Source organism: Sus scrofa, chromosome 15, assembly GCF_054392235.1.
Source record: "Sus scrofa isolate SSC_HxYL_T2T_F1_AM1 chromosome 15, Sscrofa_HxYL_maternal_Yorkshire_Landrace_v2.0, whole genome shotgun sequence".
NCBI classification, from domain to species: Eukaryota; Metazoa; Chordata; class Mammalia; order Artiodactyla; family Suidae; genus Sus; species Sus scrofa.
Genome location: NC_139397.1, coordinates 62977886 through 62995993, shown reverse-complemented (window position 1 = coordinate 62995993; position 18108 = coordinate 62977886). Strand labels below are relative to the sequence as shown.

The 18108-nt window shown below is 48.4% G+C and overlaps 2 long non-coding RNA genes across 2 annotated transcripts in view; both read right to left on the bottom strand.

The window, feature by feature from the left end:
* LOC146395873 (uncharacterized) overlaps positions 1-18108 on the bottom strand; it is a 979457-nt gene that overhangs the window by 481963 nt on the left and 479386 nt on the right. The gene's annotated exons all lie outside the window — the stretch shown is intronic.
* The window catches only part of LOC146395877 (uncharacterized), a 48847-nt gene continuing 35099 nt past the window's right edge, over positions 4361-18108 (bottom strand). Inside the window, exons 5-6 of the long non-coding RNA XR_014829924.1 lie at positions 7799-7902; positions 4361-5949 (exon numbers count right to left, since the gene is read on the bottom strand). This is a non-coding gene — a long non-coding RNA (uncharacterized LOC146395877). The remainder of the gene's footprint in view (positions 5950-7798; positions 7903-18108) is intronic.

Genomic DNA, 18108 nt, shown 5'->3' with positions numbered 1-18108 from the left:
TGTGGAGGAACCGGGCACCAACGGAGGATTGACAGAAAGCCACGCCAAGATCCCCAGGGCGCCGGGGGCACCTCCAGCTTGCCTGGGCCCTGTGGCTTCCGCTCTGCCTGGAGGCAGCTGTCTCCACTGGGTTGTGGGGACATGGGCAGCTGCTTCAGGCCAACCCCAAAGCGGTCAGGGGAGGGGGGATGAGGAGCAGTCTGGGGAGACTGGGATGTCACATGATCCCAGCTCCCAAGATAGGCAACTCCTGTGATCAGCACTGACACTGGGAGAGCCCCATCCCTGACCCCTGATCAAGGGTCCAGCTTGGAGAGGTCTGGAAAGAGTACTCACCTGGGGAATCCACCAGTATTGTCTTCACCAGCTGTGTGACCTGGAAAGTCATTTGACCTCTCTGGGCTCATGTCCTCATGTTGTCAGCTTCCGAGACTGCATCTTTTTTTTTTTTTTTTTTTTTTTTAATCCTTTAGGGCCACACCTAAGGCATATGGAAGTTCCCAGGCTAGGGCTCTAATTAGAGCACAGCCACGGCAACACAGGATCTAAGCCGCGTCTGTGACGTACACCACAGCTCATGGCAATACCAGATCCTTAACCCACTGAGTGAGACCAGGGATTGAACCTGCGTCCTCATGGATACTATTTTGGCTCGTTAACACTGGGCCACAATGGGAACTCTAAGCCTGCAGCCTTAACTGCTAGACAGCACCCCTGTAATGGCACCTAAGAATTATGAATCACTAACTTGTGTTTCCAGTGTGATGCAAGTGTATTATTTCATTTGCTGCCCCCAACAATCCTACGACGTAGGAACCATTATCATCTTCCCACGTAGGGGACTGAGGTGTGGAAAGGTAACTCCACAGTTAAACTAGCAGTAAATGTGGAACCAGGCAAAATTCCCTGGGTCCTAGCTTCCCTCAGCCCCCTTTAGCCCTAAACCACAAGTTTAACCTCAGGGGAAAAGCAGCTTGTAAGACACTGAACATCATCTTTTACTATGTTCAGCTCCGCTTGACTGTCTGCCCCACACCTCACGGCAATGGAGTGTCTGAACTCAGAAGCAACCAGTCTGGACCCGACATCCCCTGTTTTTTTGGGTTTTTTTGTTTGTTTGTTTGTTTGTTTTTGCTATTTCTTGGGCCGCTCCTGCGGCATATGGAGGTTCCCAGGCTAGGGGTTGAATCAGAGCCGTAGCCACCGGCCTACGCCAGAGCCACAGCAACGCGGGATCCGAGCCGCGTCTGCAACCTACACCACAGCTCTCGGCAACGCCGGATCATTAACCCACTGAGCAAGGGCAGGGACCGAACCCGCAACCTCATGGTTCCTAGTCGGATTCATTAACCACTGCGCCACGACGGGAACTCCCCACATCCCCTGTTTACCCCAACTCTAGGATTCTGTTCTGATGTTCAGTGTTACCTTGGGCATCCAACCACTCCTGATCTCTGTTTCAGCTTCTCTTTGGTACAAAGGGAATAGTAACAAAGAACAAACCTGACTCCATATTGGTTCTACTCCTTTTAGCTCTAACCCTGTGCTCTGTTGCCTGTGCTTAGTCAGGTTGGCTCTGCACCTTTGCAAAACAAGGTTGCCCAGAGCCTGAAATATACAGGGTAGCCCATTCTCAAGGCTCTGATCTTCAAAAGTATAACACTTTTCCATTCATAGATAAAATGTTGCAGAGCAAGAATGTTTTCTTTGTCCTGTTGCTGGTTTATAGGAATACTGTGACCTGACCTAGGTGGACAGCTGCAAGGTCAAAGAATTCTGGCACCAAAAAGGTTGCAACCAGATCCTTAACCACTGGCGGCACAATGGGTTAAGGATCCCGTGTTGTCACTGCTGTGCCACAGGTTCAAATCCTGGCCCAGGGAGTTCCCATCGTGGCTCAGTGGTTAACGAACTCAACTAGGAACCATGAGGTTGCAGGTTCGATCCCTGGCCTCTCTCAGTGGGTTAGGGATCCGGCATAGCCTTGAGCTATAGTGTAGGTCGCAGACACAGCTCTGGATCCTGCATTGCTGTGGATGTGGCGTAAGCCAGGGGCTGCAGCTCCAGTTTGACCCCTAGCCTGGGAACCTCCATATGCCACAGGTGTGGCCCTAAAAACCAAAAAAAAAAAAAAAAAAAAACCAAACCTGGCCCAGGAACTTCTATATGCTGCAGGCACAGCCAAAAAGAAATATATATATTTAAAAATATGTATTTAAAAAAAAAAGTGCAACAACCAGCCACAGCCCTTCCCCCATTTAGTATAAAAAGAAGCCTGAGTACTAACTCAGGGAGGATTGTTCTTTGGGACATTAGTCCACCATCTTCTCAGCCTGCTGTCTTTCTGAATAAAGTCACTATTTCTTGAGCCAACAAATAAGTTCTTGATGCATTGGCCTGGCATGCAGTGAGCAATATGATCTTGGACTTGGAAAGAGTAGTAGTAACAATAATAATAATAGATTACCCAACTCACAACAGGGGTGTCTTGACCCTTTAGGGCTCAGACCTACTTTTTCACAAGCCCCACTAGAGCCAGGACCACTCCCAAGCACAGACTCCACTCCAGAGTCTCCCACCCTCGTCTGCCCACCCTCCCATAAATATGGAGGCAATTAGCAGGAAGCCCAGGTCCGAGGGGAATTCTCAGAGCCATGTTCATCTTCATAACATTGAAGAAAACCCCCCAGGAGGCCTGAGTCACTGCCGTGGCAGGCAAGCTGTTTGTGGTCTGATTAACGAAGGCTCCTTGAGAGGCACGCAGCCCTGCTTCCAGCAGCCTTCCTCCCAGCCACGCCACTCCAGGGCTCACACCAAATGGGGAAAACCACCCCCTCCTCAAGGCTGCTGCAGATACATCTGCCAAAAAAGGAGACTTGGGAGTTCCCTTCGTGGCTCTGAGGTTAACAACCCAGCTAGGATCCATGAGGATTCGGGTTTGATCCCTAGCCTCACGAAGTGGGTTGAGGATCTGTCATTGCCGTGAGCTGTGGTGTAGGTCGCAGACACAGCTTGGATCCCACATTGCTGTGGCTGTGGCGTAGGCCAATGGCTACAGCTCTAATTCAACCCCTAGCCTGGGAACCCCCATATGCCATGGGTGCAGCCCTAAAAAGAGAAAAGAAAAAAAAAAAAGGAGACCTGGTCCTCTCCTGACAAAGCATCAGTAGGCTCCAGTCTTCCCTGAGGTCCCTGCACCTTTTCAATTCCAAAATCAAATGGCAACTGTCACTCAATCAGCAAATCCAGTGGACCCTTCAACAACAGGGGTTTGATTTTCATAGGTCCACAGACACATGTGTTTTTTTTTCTACAGTAAATCCTATAGGGCTATGTGACCTGTGGTTGGTTGAATCCTCAGACGTGGACCCTGGGATGTGGAGGAACCATAGTTACAGAGGGTCGACTATAAGTGACACATGGATCTTCAGCTGTGCAGAAGGTTGATGCCCTTAACCCAGGAGTTGTCCAAGGGTCAGCTCTATTAACTTTTTTTTTTTTTAGGGCCACACCCATGGCAGATGGAAGTTCACAGGTTAGGGGTCAAATAGGAGCTGCATCTGCCATCCTACTCCACAGCCACACCAACTCAGGATCTAAGCTGCATCTTCGACCTATACCACAGCTCATGGCAATGCTGGATACTTAACCCACTGAGTGAGGCCAGGGATCAAACCTGCATCCTCATGGATACTAATCGGGTTCGTTACCACTTAGCCACAATGGGAAATCCCTATATTTACTTTCTATAGGCACCGTGGGAAAGGCCAAGAAGATTCACTTTATCTCTTTGTAGCCCTGAATCCTCAAATGGACACAAGACTTGAAGATGTATGCTACCAGCTGTGGGTGGGTTTCCTGAATGTGACTACCCTCACAATGGCCCAGGCATTTTTCCTAGCCGATGGCCTAATGTATGTCAAGTGGACCCCATTTTTTTCTTTCTTTCTTTTTTTTGCTTTTTAGGGTCACACCTGCATGGCATATGGAGGTTCCCAGGCTAGGGGTCGAATCAGAGCTGTAGCTGCCGGCCACAGACACAGCCACAGCCACAGCCATGAGGGATCTGAGCCATGTCTGTGACCTACACCACAGCTCACGGCAACACCAGATCCCTAACCCACTGAGGGAGGCCAGGGATCGAACATGAAATCTCATGGTTCCTAGTCAGACTCATTTCCACTGTGCCACAACGGGAACTGCTGGACCCCAACACTTTATTTAAGGAGGTGTCAAATCTCAGGATTGGAAGAAACATCAACGGTTGTTTCTCCTGGCTCCCCCCCACCCCAAATCTATCCCCATCTGCTATTGATTCCTCTTGAGTCAAATATATAGTTCTTATTTCAACATGCTGAGCTCAGTGAAAACCCAATAAATATTTATTGATGTTGGTGCCCATGATGAATTAACAGCCAAAGCTGTAAAATTAAAGTTTCACACAAGCAGAGACCCTGGTGAGAAAGAAACTGCTGTGTAAAGTTTGAAATTTTTCAATACGACAAGTATTCACACATGCACACTCACACACATAGTGGGTTAAACAGAAGACCACTGCTCTCTACCAGGCGTATCCAGAAAACCCCACTGGAAAAGAGGAAGTGTCCTTCTGGAGAATATTCACACCCTGGTGGAGGGCACGTTCAGCTTCTCAGAGACCAGTCAGCCCAGCCTGTCTCCATGTGCCATGCCCTGGACCCAGAGCCCCTCTTTGTCTCCTTGTCAGATCCAAGGACCAAGGCAATTCCAGTCCTGGAGAAGCAAAAGGGCACCACTGAGGGCTTGTGATCAGGTGCCCCAGGTGGGCTAAAGTCACTGTAGTGACAATTCTCAGGATGCTAAAATTTTAAGGAAAAAGATCCAGGGTCGGAACTCACAGTGATTACCAAAACCATTTAAATATACCATCGAAGTAATTTTAAAGTACAATTGTAAAAGAGTTTTTAAAATACAAAGCAATAACTATTGAAAGAGAAAATAATATTTTAAAAATACTTGGTATATATTTGCCAAAACCCAACATACACTTAAGATTTGTAAAACAAACAAAAAAACAAACAAACAAACAAACAAAAAAACCACATTGGGGTCAGAAAGATGGCTTAAATGAGAATTTTTGACAAGATAGTGTGTATGCAGAAGGAAATGCCAGGGAGTATCGCCATAAAGATATCAAGAAATTTGAGCCTGGTGGGTAGAGACCAGTCATCATGAGCCAATCAGATCACACAGCCCCTTGACCCACCCAACATGCCCATAGGCATGAACACACTGACTGTGGGTCTACACTGACTCCCGTGGTTCTGTCGGAGAAACAATTGTGGAGCGAACATTTCTGCCATCTGGCCTGTCTGGATCCCCCCTAACTGCAGCTCTGAGGCACCAAATCTCCCTGTCACCCCCTCCTCAATCTTCACCCGTGTGACTCTGAACGGGAGTTCCAGGGACTTCTAAAACCAAGCCACACGGTTTCCTCAAGGTCAGTCAGAAAGGGACCTTGCCGTTCCTGTAACCCAACAAGAGAGAACCACATACATGCTGGTAAAGCGCGTAGGCTAGAGAAAATCTCAGCTGGCGTGAAAGGAAGAAAACTCAGACGACCTTGAAGAAATGCATTCAAGTCTGTGCTGAACTGGTAAAGTGAGATGGTATGAGTGTCACTCACTTTCTCTCTGCCTGGTCTGTACCCCAAGATTCTCTCACATGCGAGGAAGCTGGTTCTAGTGCGGAAAGTGGCAGGGCCTGGGATGGAGACAGAGCAGGGGAAGTAGGAAGGGAAAAGGCGCAAAAACCCAAGATCCCCAAGAGCGCTATAGAGGGGAGCTGGTCCAGGCTGCCCTGCCTCTTGTAGTCCTCCTGGACCCCATGCTCTTCTTCCTTTTTCAGCTCTTGTTCTTTGTCCTCTTCTTGGGAACCTCCTCTTTGCAAACCACTGGTCGACCAGGAAGTCTGAAGAAGACAACAGAAGGAGAGACTGTCGCCGACCAGCATTTAGCGCCCTGCGCCAGGCCCTCTGCTAGGAAGTGTCCTCTGTGGGAAGAGCACACTATGTCCATGGACAGAAGGAACACTCACAGTCCAGCTGGCAGTGCTCATTGGCCCTTTCCCAGCCCAGGCCTGCCTTCCCTGGCTGCTGCATACTGCCTCCTAATTCTACTCTAGACTCTGGTGTTTGTTCCTGCCCAGATAGGATGTCTGATCTTGCCATGGCTGGTGTTCTCTGCAAAAGGGGACCTGGTACACTTTTATAGGAACCCAGGGGCTCCCTGGGGCCAGACTCTAATGCTGTCCAGATGCAGAAAAACAGAAGGGCCATTCAAAAACAACTGAAACATCAACACACTTTGAAAGTGGTCTGCTAGCCCTTGTCATAAGCACAATAAACAAAACAATGAAACCATCAGAAAGGACCGTGAGACAGTCAGGCTTTAGGAACTTGGCTTTGATGACTTAGAAAAGCAAAGAAAGGGGGCAGAACCGGTTTCCACTTGGGCCGAGGCTTGTTTGTTCTGCTTATCTGAAGTCAGTGCTAATAACACTCACCCTGATGAAAGGGCCCACAAGTTTCTCCCTTGCAACTGGCACCTTTGCTGATGGGTGCTGCCTTCCACAAGTGGTCAGCTTCTCCACGTGGCCCATAAAACACCCATTTGTACCATACCACGCCCATCTGTGGAAAGACCCTTGTCCCCTCCGAGTTAGCTCAGCAAACAAGCCAGCTCAACCAATGACATCACTTGCTGGTTCCTTCCCAGGTGGGCTCTGGGAAATAAGATCTTGGCTGGTGGGGACACAGTTATGGTCACTCGAGGGTCAGGCACCCCAGGAGTTCCCTTTGTGGCTCAGCAGGTTAAGAACCTGACTAGTATCCAGGAGGATGCAGGTTCGATCCCTGGCCTCACTCAGTGGGTTAGGGATCTGGTGTTGGTATGAGCTGCAGTGTAGGTCACAGATGCGACTAAGATCTGGCATTGATGTGGCTGTGGTGTAGGATGCCAGTTGCAGTTCTGATTTGACCCCTAGCCTGGGAACTTCCATATGCCACAGGTGTGGACCTAAAAAGAAAAAAAAAAAAGAGAGAGAGAGAAAGAGTCAGTTACCCCAATCCCAGGTGAGTCTGAGCCAGGACCAAGGACCCGTTGGTCCTGCCTTTTGGAGGAAGAGGCTGAGAGGGAAACATCAACAGTCCACCTGGCCCACCCTAGCCTTCCAGTTTGAGTTGTGAGAGCTGGGACGGGCCAGTCTGTGGGTGAAACGAGGCCGCCTGCTTACTAGCTACGCAAGGTTGTTTCCCAGTGTCTCCATGGCTCAGGCTTTGTTTAAATCCCAAAGTGAGCGCCAGCCAACATCTATCAAATGACCTGCCAGTGATTTAAGTGAGCTTAGTGCATTTGGGTGCAGTCTGGCATTTTGACTCTTGGTCAAGCAAAATAGGGGATTAACCAAGGGGGTGGGGTGTGTCTCACATGCCTGTCTACTGTGGGGTGGGGGAGGGGACTCTAGAAGCAAATGAGACCTGATGGCAGGAGTGAAACCCAGGGGGAAGGGGGGCGAGACTCAGGCTCCAGTGTGGATTCGATGTGACCCGAATCCATCTCTTGCAACCTCTCCTTCATGTACACATGGCCAGTTGGCCAGTCTGCTAAGCCCTATGGGCAGATGAATCAGAAGATTCAAGGCTATTCGCCCCTCCTAATTGAGAAAGAAAGAAAGAAAGAAAAAAAAAAAAAAAAACTCACACACAAGAAAACCAAAAAACAAAAACAGATGTCAGAACAAAGGAACCAAACATACGTACAGTGGGAACTCTCCCATTTCTGCTCCAGGCCTGAGGACTGAGGTCTCTCCTGCCATAATCCTCCTCCTTCCAAGGCAAAATGCCCAAAGTCTGCAGAGCTGAGTCTGGAAGGGAGAATGGTTCCACAGCCACCAGTAAATATGTACTAGACACCATCCACATGCCCAGTGACTCCCTTCAACTACTTCAAACATCTTAAAAGGTGGGAATAAACTTGGAACTGAAGCCTCAACTTCTCCAGATGCCTTTTGGCCTAGAATGTATGCAGCCCCTGTATCAAAGGCCCACCTCGATTCACGTCCCAAAGGCCTCCCGGCCAGGTGGGAACAGAAAGCAGAGAAGCTTGGGATCTGTCAGAGAGGCTGCCTTCCTCTTGATCAGCCTCCCATAGTGTACAGGAAGGGACATGGAGTTTTTGGATTCAGAGAAACTTGTGACTCAAGTCCCATCTTTAGCATCCTAGCTGCCAGCCTCCGAGTGGTGACATCATTCCTGGAACTGTTAGAAGGACCGGAAGAGCTCGTGCTTAGCAAAGACCAATGCACAGCCCAGCCCTGAGCAATAAATATTAGCTGCTTTATTCTCATCTCCACCCACATACAGCTGCCAATCAACCCACAGACAAGTATTTGTTAGAAGCCAATTAAGTGCCCAACACATTAGTTCAAAGGAGACAGATAATAAGCCAAGGTTGCTGCCTTGCGGGGAGCTCCCAGGATGATGGAGAAAATGATCAGATCACTGAAACAGAGAAAAATATGGCTTCCATACAGAAACAGAGTCCTGTTATGATAGGGATGCAATATGGTACTTCACAGACTCAGATTTATCCTGCTTAGGATGCTACTCACTGGCTAGATGGCCTTGCACCAAGAAATTAATTCCTCTAAGTCTTGGTCTCCTCATCTGGAAAATGAATGAATCATATCTACCTTATAGGGCTGTTATAAGAATTAAATTAAATTAAATTAAATTAAATTATCAGCCGTGTTGCCTCATATGTGAAATATAGATAATAATTGACCTAACTCCTAAGGTTGTTCTGAGGATTAAATTTGTTAATACATGTATAGTATTTAAAATAGGTTAATGTGATTGGTCAATGTTATTACCCTCTAGGATGTAAGTTCCCTGAGGGAAGGAATTTCATCTGTTTTACACACTAATGCACTCCCAATAGAACAGGGTCTGGTACCTACCACATAAATATGAGTTGATTGGATGCTACAGGAGAATAAGCAGAGGAGCAGACTGCATTCAGAGAAGGCTTCCTGGGGGAGGTGATACAGAAAGGTGAATAGGAGTTAGTCATGCTGAGAAGGAAGGTGGGGAAGGGAATGACTGCAGAGCTGTTAGCACAGGGGGGTACCAGGGGTGATAGAGCAGGCTGTGAGCAGGAAATCTCAAGCAATCTAGTATTTGCAGAATAAAAAGTTCAGGGAGAGGCAGGAGGAGACAGAGGTTCTCTGGGTCAGATCTTCCAGGGATTGATCTGAATGGGCCCAAATACACCCTGGAAAACATACCCAAGAGAAATGTGAGCGTTTGAAAAAGACAGCTCCCATCAGTCCCTCCAAGTCACAGGGCCTGAGCCAGAAGAGCCCCAGAGAGAGCACGTGCCCTGGGGCAAGTCCTGTCACACGGGACCCTAACCCAGGTGCCTGCAAGATTTCCAGCCCATTTGGAGAAGCAGGCGGCCATGCCTGTGAACTCTGACCCCATCCATCCCAGCAGGGCCTGGGGAAGCATTTACATCTTCAAAGGTCCTGGTAAACGTTAGCCAACAGCCTCCTCCCCAACCCCCCACCAATCCTCACCTCCTCCCCTTCTGGGCCACCAGGGGTCAGGGACCAGGGTCACACCTGGCCAGGCTCAGCCCAGGCCCAGATCAGTCTGGCATCTCATTCACAGACCATCCTGCCCCTCCCTCCCCCACCCGTTTTCCTCCCCACATACATTTGGGCCCAGGGCTCCGGGAGATGCTGAGCCACAGAGAAGGGGGCCCTAAAAGGAAGGTCCAGGATACCTTCCAGGGGGCCTTTAGACAAGAGGGGCTCAGGTCAGCCACCCTGGAAGGAGTCCTGGGTTCTGGATTAGGGGAGGGCAGGACAGGCGAGTAGACCAGAGTCAGCGCCAGCATTGCCATCCGGCAGGTTTCAGTGACCTCTCCCTGACCCCCAGAGTCCCTCTGATCTGCTGGAGGCAGGGAGGCCTGTTAACTTTTACCAGACTCCTTTGACATGGAGCACTAAGAAGAAGCCGGGAAGGGTTCACTCATGTGTCAGAGACTCAGCACAGCCCCCACAGCCTCCCCACCTGCCCTGGCCCTGCAGCAGCTCCCAAGCGTGAGGGAGGAACGGGGCTCTGGGCCCAGAGAATCCAAAGAGAGCCCAGGCTGGGGGTTGGGGGGGTGTCCCCACGCTGGGCTCTCCAATTCCCCTGCCCATGGCTCCCAGGACACTGAGGTTTCAGCCCACAGCCTGAACTGACCATCTGACTGATGATCCTGGAAGAGTTTTCCCAAAGTTGAGGGCCTGGCCACACTGAGCCAGGACTGGGACCAGGGAGGTGGTGGGAGGGGAGGAGCGGAGCTCTGCTGAGCTGGGCCACTTTGGGGACTGTCACTCAGCCAGTACTGAACAAATAGACTAGGAATGAAGGTGGACAGCACTCAGACCCAACCTTCCTGCCCTGCCTGCTCCCCTGGCTCCCCTCCACCCCAGGGGAGCAGGCACAGGCCAGAGAGGAGGTAAGAGTCAGAGGCAGGATTGTCTCCTGGGCTCTACAGTAATGAGCTGTGTGGCTTGGGTGCCACTTACCTTTCTGTGCCTCAGTTTCCCCGGTTGTAAAACAGAGCAGAAAGAAAACCTCTTTCTCTATTCTCTGATTCCAAGTTTTCTTTTTCTTTTTTTCTTTTTTTTTTTTTTTTACAGCCAAACCTGAGGCATATGGAAGTTCCCAGGCTAGGGGTCAAATCATAGCTACAGCTGCCAACCTACGCCACAGCCTCAACCACGTGGGAGCCCGAGCTACATCTGTGACCTACACCACAGCTCACGGCAACACCAGATCCTTAACACACTGAGTGAGGTCAGGGATTGAACCGGCATCCTCATGGAGATCACATTAGGTCCTTAACCCACTGAGCCACAATGGGAACTCCTGATTCCCAGTTTTCCATCTGCCTCCAGTTTTTTCCACTCCATCCTCCACCCTGCCATCCTCCTCCAAAGCTCTGCTAGATTCTTCTGCTAGATTTTTCTGGTGTCACAGCAGACTTTACAGCCAGAGGGATTCCTCCAGCCTCAGCCTTTTGTTTTACAAATGAGCTAGCTGGAATGAAGACAGATGATAATTCATCTGAGTGACCTGGAGCAAGACACCTAAAGGCAGAGCCAGCCCTGGAATTGAGGTCTTCCAGGACCTTGTCCTTCATACTGGGCCAGCTTTAGTTTCCAAATCCTCAGCCCCCACCCCCCCACACCTCCACCCCCTCTCCCGGGGAAAATGCCACCCCCTCAAAGGGAACAGACTTTACCAGGCCACAAGACCACCTGCCCACCCACCTGTACTCTTAACTGCCCCCTGCTGACCGCCCTGCTCCCCAGTCACCTTCCCCTCTTCCCAGCAAATGGCAAGACAAGGCTGCCCCCAGCCTCTGCTCCTGGGGCCCCACCCTACAACCTGGCCAATTGCCCCCTTCCCCAGAGCCTCCTGCCCACAGGGCCTGCACTCACTCCCTGACCACCCACTCCCTGACCACCCGTGTCTGAGTCACAGCTGCTTTTGTAGTCATCACCACGGCCTGCCTTCTCGTGGATCTCAACAGCCTGGGGTTGAATCCTGGCCTCACCACTCACTGGCCACACCGGCAATTTCTTCCCCTCATGTGCCTCAGTCTCTTCATATGAAAAGAAGGGCCTCAGCCAGCCCTTGTTAGGATTCCCCCACCACAACCACAGACTAGTGTCTGCCCCACAGCACACACATGCAGGCAGCCCTCAGAGATACTGCAAGTCCAGTTCCACCCTCGCATGATAAAGCAAACATCGAGATAAAGTGAGTCACACCAATATTTGTGGCTTCCTAGTACACATAAAGGTTATGTTTTCATAATACTCTAGTCTATTACGTGTGCAATAGCATTATGTCTAAGAAAACAATGTACATTCCTTAATTTAAAAAGACTTCATTGCAGTTCCCATTGTGATTCAGCAGTAACAAACCTGACTAGTATCCATGAGGACATGGGTTCAATCCCTGGCCTTGCCCAGTGGGTTAAGGATCTGGTGTTGCCATGAACTGTGGTATAGGTCACAGACCGGATGCACCTCAGGTCCCACATTGCTGTGGCTGTGGCGTAGGCCGGCAGCTGCAGCTCTGATTCGACCCCTAGCCTGGGAACATCCATATGCCGCATATGTCCCCCTAAAAAGACAAAAAAAAAAAAAAAACCTTCATTTCTATGAGTTAAGAAGATGTGGTACATATACACAATGGAATACTACCCAGCCATAAAATAGAACAAAATAGGAGTTCCTGTTGTGGCGCAGTGGAAACAAATCTGACTAGGAACCATGAGGTTGTGGGTTCAATCCCTGGCCTTGCTCAGTGGGTTAAGGATCCGGTGTTGCCCTGAGCTGTGGTGTAGGTCACAGATGTGGCTTGGATCTGACATTGCTGTGGCTGTGGCATAGGCCGACAGCCACAGCTCCAATTAAACCCCTAGCCTGGGAACCTCCGTCTGCCGTGAGAGCAGCCCTAAAAAGACAAAAGACAAAAAAAAAAAGAACAAAATAATGCCATTTGCAGCAACATAGATGGAACTAGAGATTCACATGCTAAGTGAAGTAAGTCAGAAGGACAAATATATGATATCAGTTAAATGTGGAATACAAAATATGGCATAAATGAGCCTATCTACAAAACGGATATAGAGAACGGACTTCTGGTTGCCAAGGAGGAGGGAGAGAGAATGGGATAGATGGGGAGTTTGGGGTTAGTAGATGCAAACTATTTCATTTAGAATGGATAAGCAATGGGGTCCTACTGTACAGCACAGGGAACTATATCTGGTCTCTTGGGATAGACCATGATAGAAGATAATATAAGAATAAGAATGTATATATATATATACATATGTGTGTGTGTGTGAGCGTGTGTGTGACTGGGTCGCTTTGGTGTACAGCAAAAATTGGCACAATCAACTATACTATAATAAAAAAAATAAAGTTAAAGAAATACTTCATTGCTAAAAAATGCTACCCATCCTCTGAGCCTTCAGCAAGTCATAAGAGCAAATTTCAAGATCACCCAGGTCACCGTGACAAATATCATAATAATGAAAAAGTTAGAAACACTGCAAGAATCACCTAAATGTGACACAGAGACATGAAATGAACAGATGCTCTTGGAAAAAAATGGCATCAACAGACTTACTCAATGCAAGTTTGCCACAAACCTGCAATTTGTAAAAAAAAAAAAAAAAAAAAATGCAGTACCTGCAAATTTCAATACAGCAGAATGCAATAACATGAGGCCTGTGTATCTATGTTTACTGAGTGCAATTATGTAATATTACCTATTACGCTTCATGTATATATTTTTCCCAGTTGTAAGTTTCTCTGAAGGCAAGTATAATGTGTTTCCCCATAACTTCTAGAACAGCGGTGATGTGGGTCCAGAACTGGATGGATAGCTGTGTAAATGGAGGGCTGGTCTTAGCTGGTGATTTAGCATCAGGGATGAACTCGCTTGTTATTGGAATGCTGATTATCAGCATTGTTCTAGGACCCAGGAACAGACATTTTCTCCCATCAGGATATTCCCCAAACCGTGAAGATTCCCCTTAGAATTCTAACTGCCCCCTCCCATCTCCTGCCACCAGCAGAGACCCCTGAATGCTGTGGACTACCCGCTTGGCCCAAATCCGGCCCCTCCCACTCACCCCAAGGGACAAAGGCCTTGCGCGTGATTGATGGTGACAGTGACCTGCCACTGACCCTTCCAGCCCGGGCTTGCTTCTGCCCATGAGGCGTTCAACAGCCTCCACAGCCTTTGAAATGAGGTCTCCCCACCTGATGGGGCTGCTGCTTTTCTTCCCCTGGTGAAGCAGAATCTTCGATGTGGACCCCACTAGGGTTCCCTCCAAATGGCTGGGCCTTGGAACCATTGCCTCCATCAGCCGGCCCTGTAGACCACCTTTGGGGGTTCAGGGGATGAAGCCGGACAGACCCAGGTTCAAATCCTAACTCTGCCCCATTCAAAGATGTGTGCTCTTCCAGACCCAGAATCTCAGATTCCTTCTTGGGAAGGAGGGAGGAAGGGCATGGTCCAGGGAGCTGGTGGGAGGATGGCCTGAGGTAACATATAAGGCTCTTGGAACAAGGGTGGCCTGTTAGAATGACTCAGTAAGTGACAGCCATGGGGGTGGGGAGGATTATATAAAGGTGAAGGTTGGACGCAAGGACAACTGTGACTCTTTTCTGTCCTTCTTTCTCTTATGATAACCTCCTTGAGCTCCCTCTCCAGAATGGTCGCACACAGACACACACACACACACACACACACACACAGACACACAGACACATACACACACAGACACAGACACACACAGAGACAGACAGACACATAGAGACACACACACAGACACACACACACAGAGACAGACAGACACACAGACACATAGAGACACACACACAGAGACAGACACACACACAGACACATAGAGACACACACACAGAGACACACACACACAGACACACACACAGAGACAGACACACACACACAGAGACACACACACACACACACACACACACTCCCCACAAGCCATCTCATATCCACAGCTTTTTACTTGGCCTTCTCCCTGCCCAGAGCTTCTCTGTGGGACCCCCCTAACCTAGTGGACCAGTCTTCCTGCTCTTTCCCCCTTGCTCATCCAGGGATTTGCTGGCTAAGCTCATGAGACTTGCTCTGTTTCCACTGAACCAGTGGGCATCTCCCACGTCACCATTTTCAAGCCATTTGGATCTACTCATTGTCTTGACTTTATTTGCCTAGTCCTCAAAAAATATCTGGTTGGACTGACTTCTTGTTATTGAACATGGGTGCCCGGCCGAAAGGTATCAAGCGGCCTGGGCTTTGAGGTGAGGCTGCAGCTGAGCAACCACCACTGCGCAACAACCAGAAAAGCCAAAAGAATGCCCAGCTGGGCCCATCCCCTGTGATTTTTCCAGAGATTTCAGTGGGAGGGGAACTTGTGGATGGCAGGTATTGGAGAGATGAAGCTGACACGAAAGACACAGAGCCAGGGCTGGCCATGGGAGCACAAGAAAGAGGATCAGAAATGCACAAGCATCTCGCTCTCTTAAGGCTTCTCACCAGGTATAAAACTTGAAATGGAAAGTAGACTAGGTGTTTGCATGTGACAAGGGAGGCATTTGGCTTTCCTCAAAGTTCCAGCTCCACAAGCTGTCAGTCCCCCACACACCCGACTCCTGACATCTCTTTCTCTTTCTCTCTCCTCATTCATGGGGCTTTTAATGACATCCAAAAAACACTTCATATACTCTTTTTTTAAAAAATGTTTGAACTATAGTTGATTGGCAAGGTTGTGTTAGTTTCTGATAAACAGCAAGGTGATTCAGCTATACATATTTTTTTCATATTCTTTTCCCTTATAGCTTATTTCAAGATATTGACTATAGTTCTCTGTGCCACACCGTTGGACAATATTGTTTTAACTATTTTATATATAGTGGTGTGTATCTGTTAATCCCAAACTCCTGATTTATCCCTCCTCCCTCTTTCCCCTTTGGGAACCATAAGTTTGTTTTCTATGTCTCTAAGTCTGTTTCTGTTTTGTAGATAAGTTCATTTGTATCATTTTTTAGATTCCACATATAAGTGATATCATATGGTATTTATCTTTCTCTGCCTGACTTACTTCACTTGGTGTCATCATCTCTGGGTCCATCCATGTTGCTGCAAATGGCGTTATTTCATTCTCTCTCTCTCTTTTTTTTTTTTTTTTTTTTTCCGTCATTTTAAGGCCACACCCGTGGCATATGGAAGTTCCCAGGCTAGGGGTCGAATCAGAGCTGTAGCTTGCTGGCCTACACAACAGCTACAGCAACACCAGATCCTTAACCCACTGATCAAGGCCAGATAGAACCGAATCCTCATGGATCCTAGATGAGTTCTTACCCTGCTGAGCCACAACAGGAACACCTCAGTTGTGGGGTTTGTTGTTTTTTGTTGTTGTTGTCTTTTTCCATTTTTTAAAGTTTCATTGAAGTAGAGTTGATTAACAAGGTTGTGCTAATTTCTACTATACAACAAAGTGATTCAGTTGTAATATGTACACATATCCATTGTCTTTCAGATCCTTTTACCACATAGATTATCACAGAACACTGGGTAGAGTTCCCTGTGCTATATAGTAGGCCCCGTTGGCCAGTCATTCCATATACCTCAGTGTGCATATGCCAATCCTAAACCCCTAGTCTATCCCCTGCCCTCCACCTGTCCCCTTCTATAACCATAAGGTCTTTTGGGGTTTTTTGGTAACCATAAGTCTTGTTTGTATTTATATTCTGCAAATAAGTTCATTTGTATGCTTTTTAGAATTTACTTATTTTGCTTTTTGAGGGCTGCACCTGCAGCATATGGAAGTTTCCAGGCCAGGGGTTGAATTGGAGCTGCAGCTGCCATCCTATACCACAGCCACAGCAACACCAATCTTTAACCCACTGAGTGAGGCCAGGGATCGAACCTGCCTCCTCATGGACACTAGTCGGGTTCATAATCCACTGAGCCACTGTGAGACCTCCCATATCCTTTTTTAAATTTTTTTATTATTTTTTAATTTTTTTGCTTTTTAGGGCCACACCCAAGGCATATGGAAGTTCCCAGGCTAGGAGTCAAATCAGAGCTACAGCTGCTGGCCACAGCCACAGCCACAGCAACACCAGATTCAAACCACATCTGCGACCTACACCACAGCTCATGTCAATGCCGAATTCTTAACCCACTGAGCGAGGCCAGAGATTGAACCTGAAACCTCATGGATCCTAGTCAGGTTCGTTAACCACTGAGCCACCACAGGAATTCCATATCCTTTTTTTTTTTTTTTTTTTTTTTTTTTTTTTTGCTTTTTAGGGTTGCACCTGTGACATATGGAGGTTCCCAGGCTAGGGGTCTAATCAGAGCTACAACTGCCAGCCTACCCCACAACCACAGCAACGCCAGATCCAAACCGCATCTTCGACCTACACCACAGCTCACAGCAACGCGGGATCCTTGACCTGCTGAGCAAGGCCAGGGATTGAACCCGCAACCTCATGGTTCCTAGTTGGATTCGTTTCAGCTTTGCCATGACGGGAACTCCTGTATCCTCTTTTCAGATTCCACGTATAAGTGATATCATATAATGTTTGTCTTTCACTGTCTGACGAATATCACTTCGTATGATCATCTCTAGATCCACATCTCTTTCTTTTTTATGGCTGAGTCATATCCTCTCCTCTTCAGTGTCAGGGAACGTGCTGGGCCAGATAAGAACCCAAGAAAAGAGAAAACTGTGAATCTGGAGTAAAGAACACCCTGTTTTAAAGAATGTCAGTAAACACCTCTGACCAAAAGCTTTCCCTGGAAAGGCAGCGGAGCAGGAGGAGCGTTTTCCAGGCCCCCTTCCCAGAAGCTCCCGGGACAAAGAGATCTCCCTGAAGGAAGCCCATCCGCGTGAAGGCATCCCTGGCTCTGCTCTCACGGCTCAAGGTGCACATAACAGCGGGTGACTCGAGAAGAGTGCACGGCCCAGGAGGGGATGTCTCGGGGGTGAGGAGTTTGAGCAACTGAAACAAGCTTCAGAGGGACTCATCTATTCCCCTTGGAGCAAAATGAACTGAGAAAAGAAGAAAGAAGGGGGTGGTGGTGGGGGCTTTGCAAGTGGAATGAGTCGCTGAGTTAAATTACAGGGGCCTGGGAGGGATGATTAACTACCCTCATGGTTTTCTGCTTCACAGCCATTTTTCAGCCCAAACCCGGGGCTTCTCGGTTACACAGCCCAGCGCGGGCCGACCATTTTTTCCATTGACTGAAAACACATTCTGACTGAAAACAAACTTTGGATCCCCGAGGCTTGGCAGCCCTGGGTCCTTCTCCATATTTAATCAACGGGAAGCTAAACACTTTCAGTCTGTGATGGCTCATTTGGACGGGTCTCGGGGCTTTTGCTTGGTGCCAGATATAATAACTCTCCGCTCTCTTTTCTAAGGCCTATTTTATAATTTTGCTGTTTTTCAATGTCA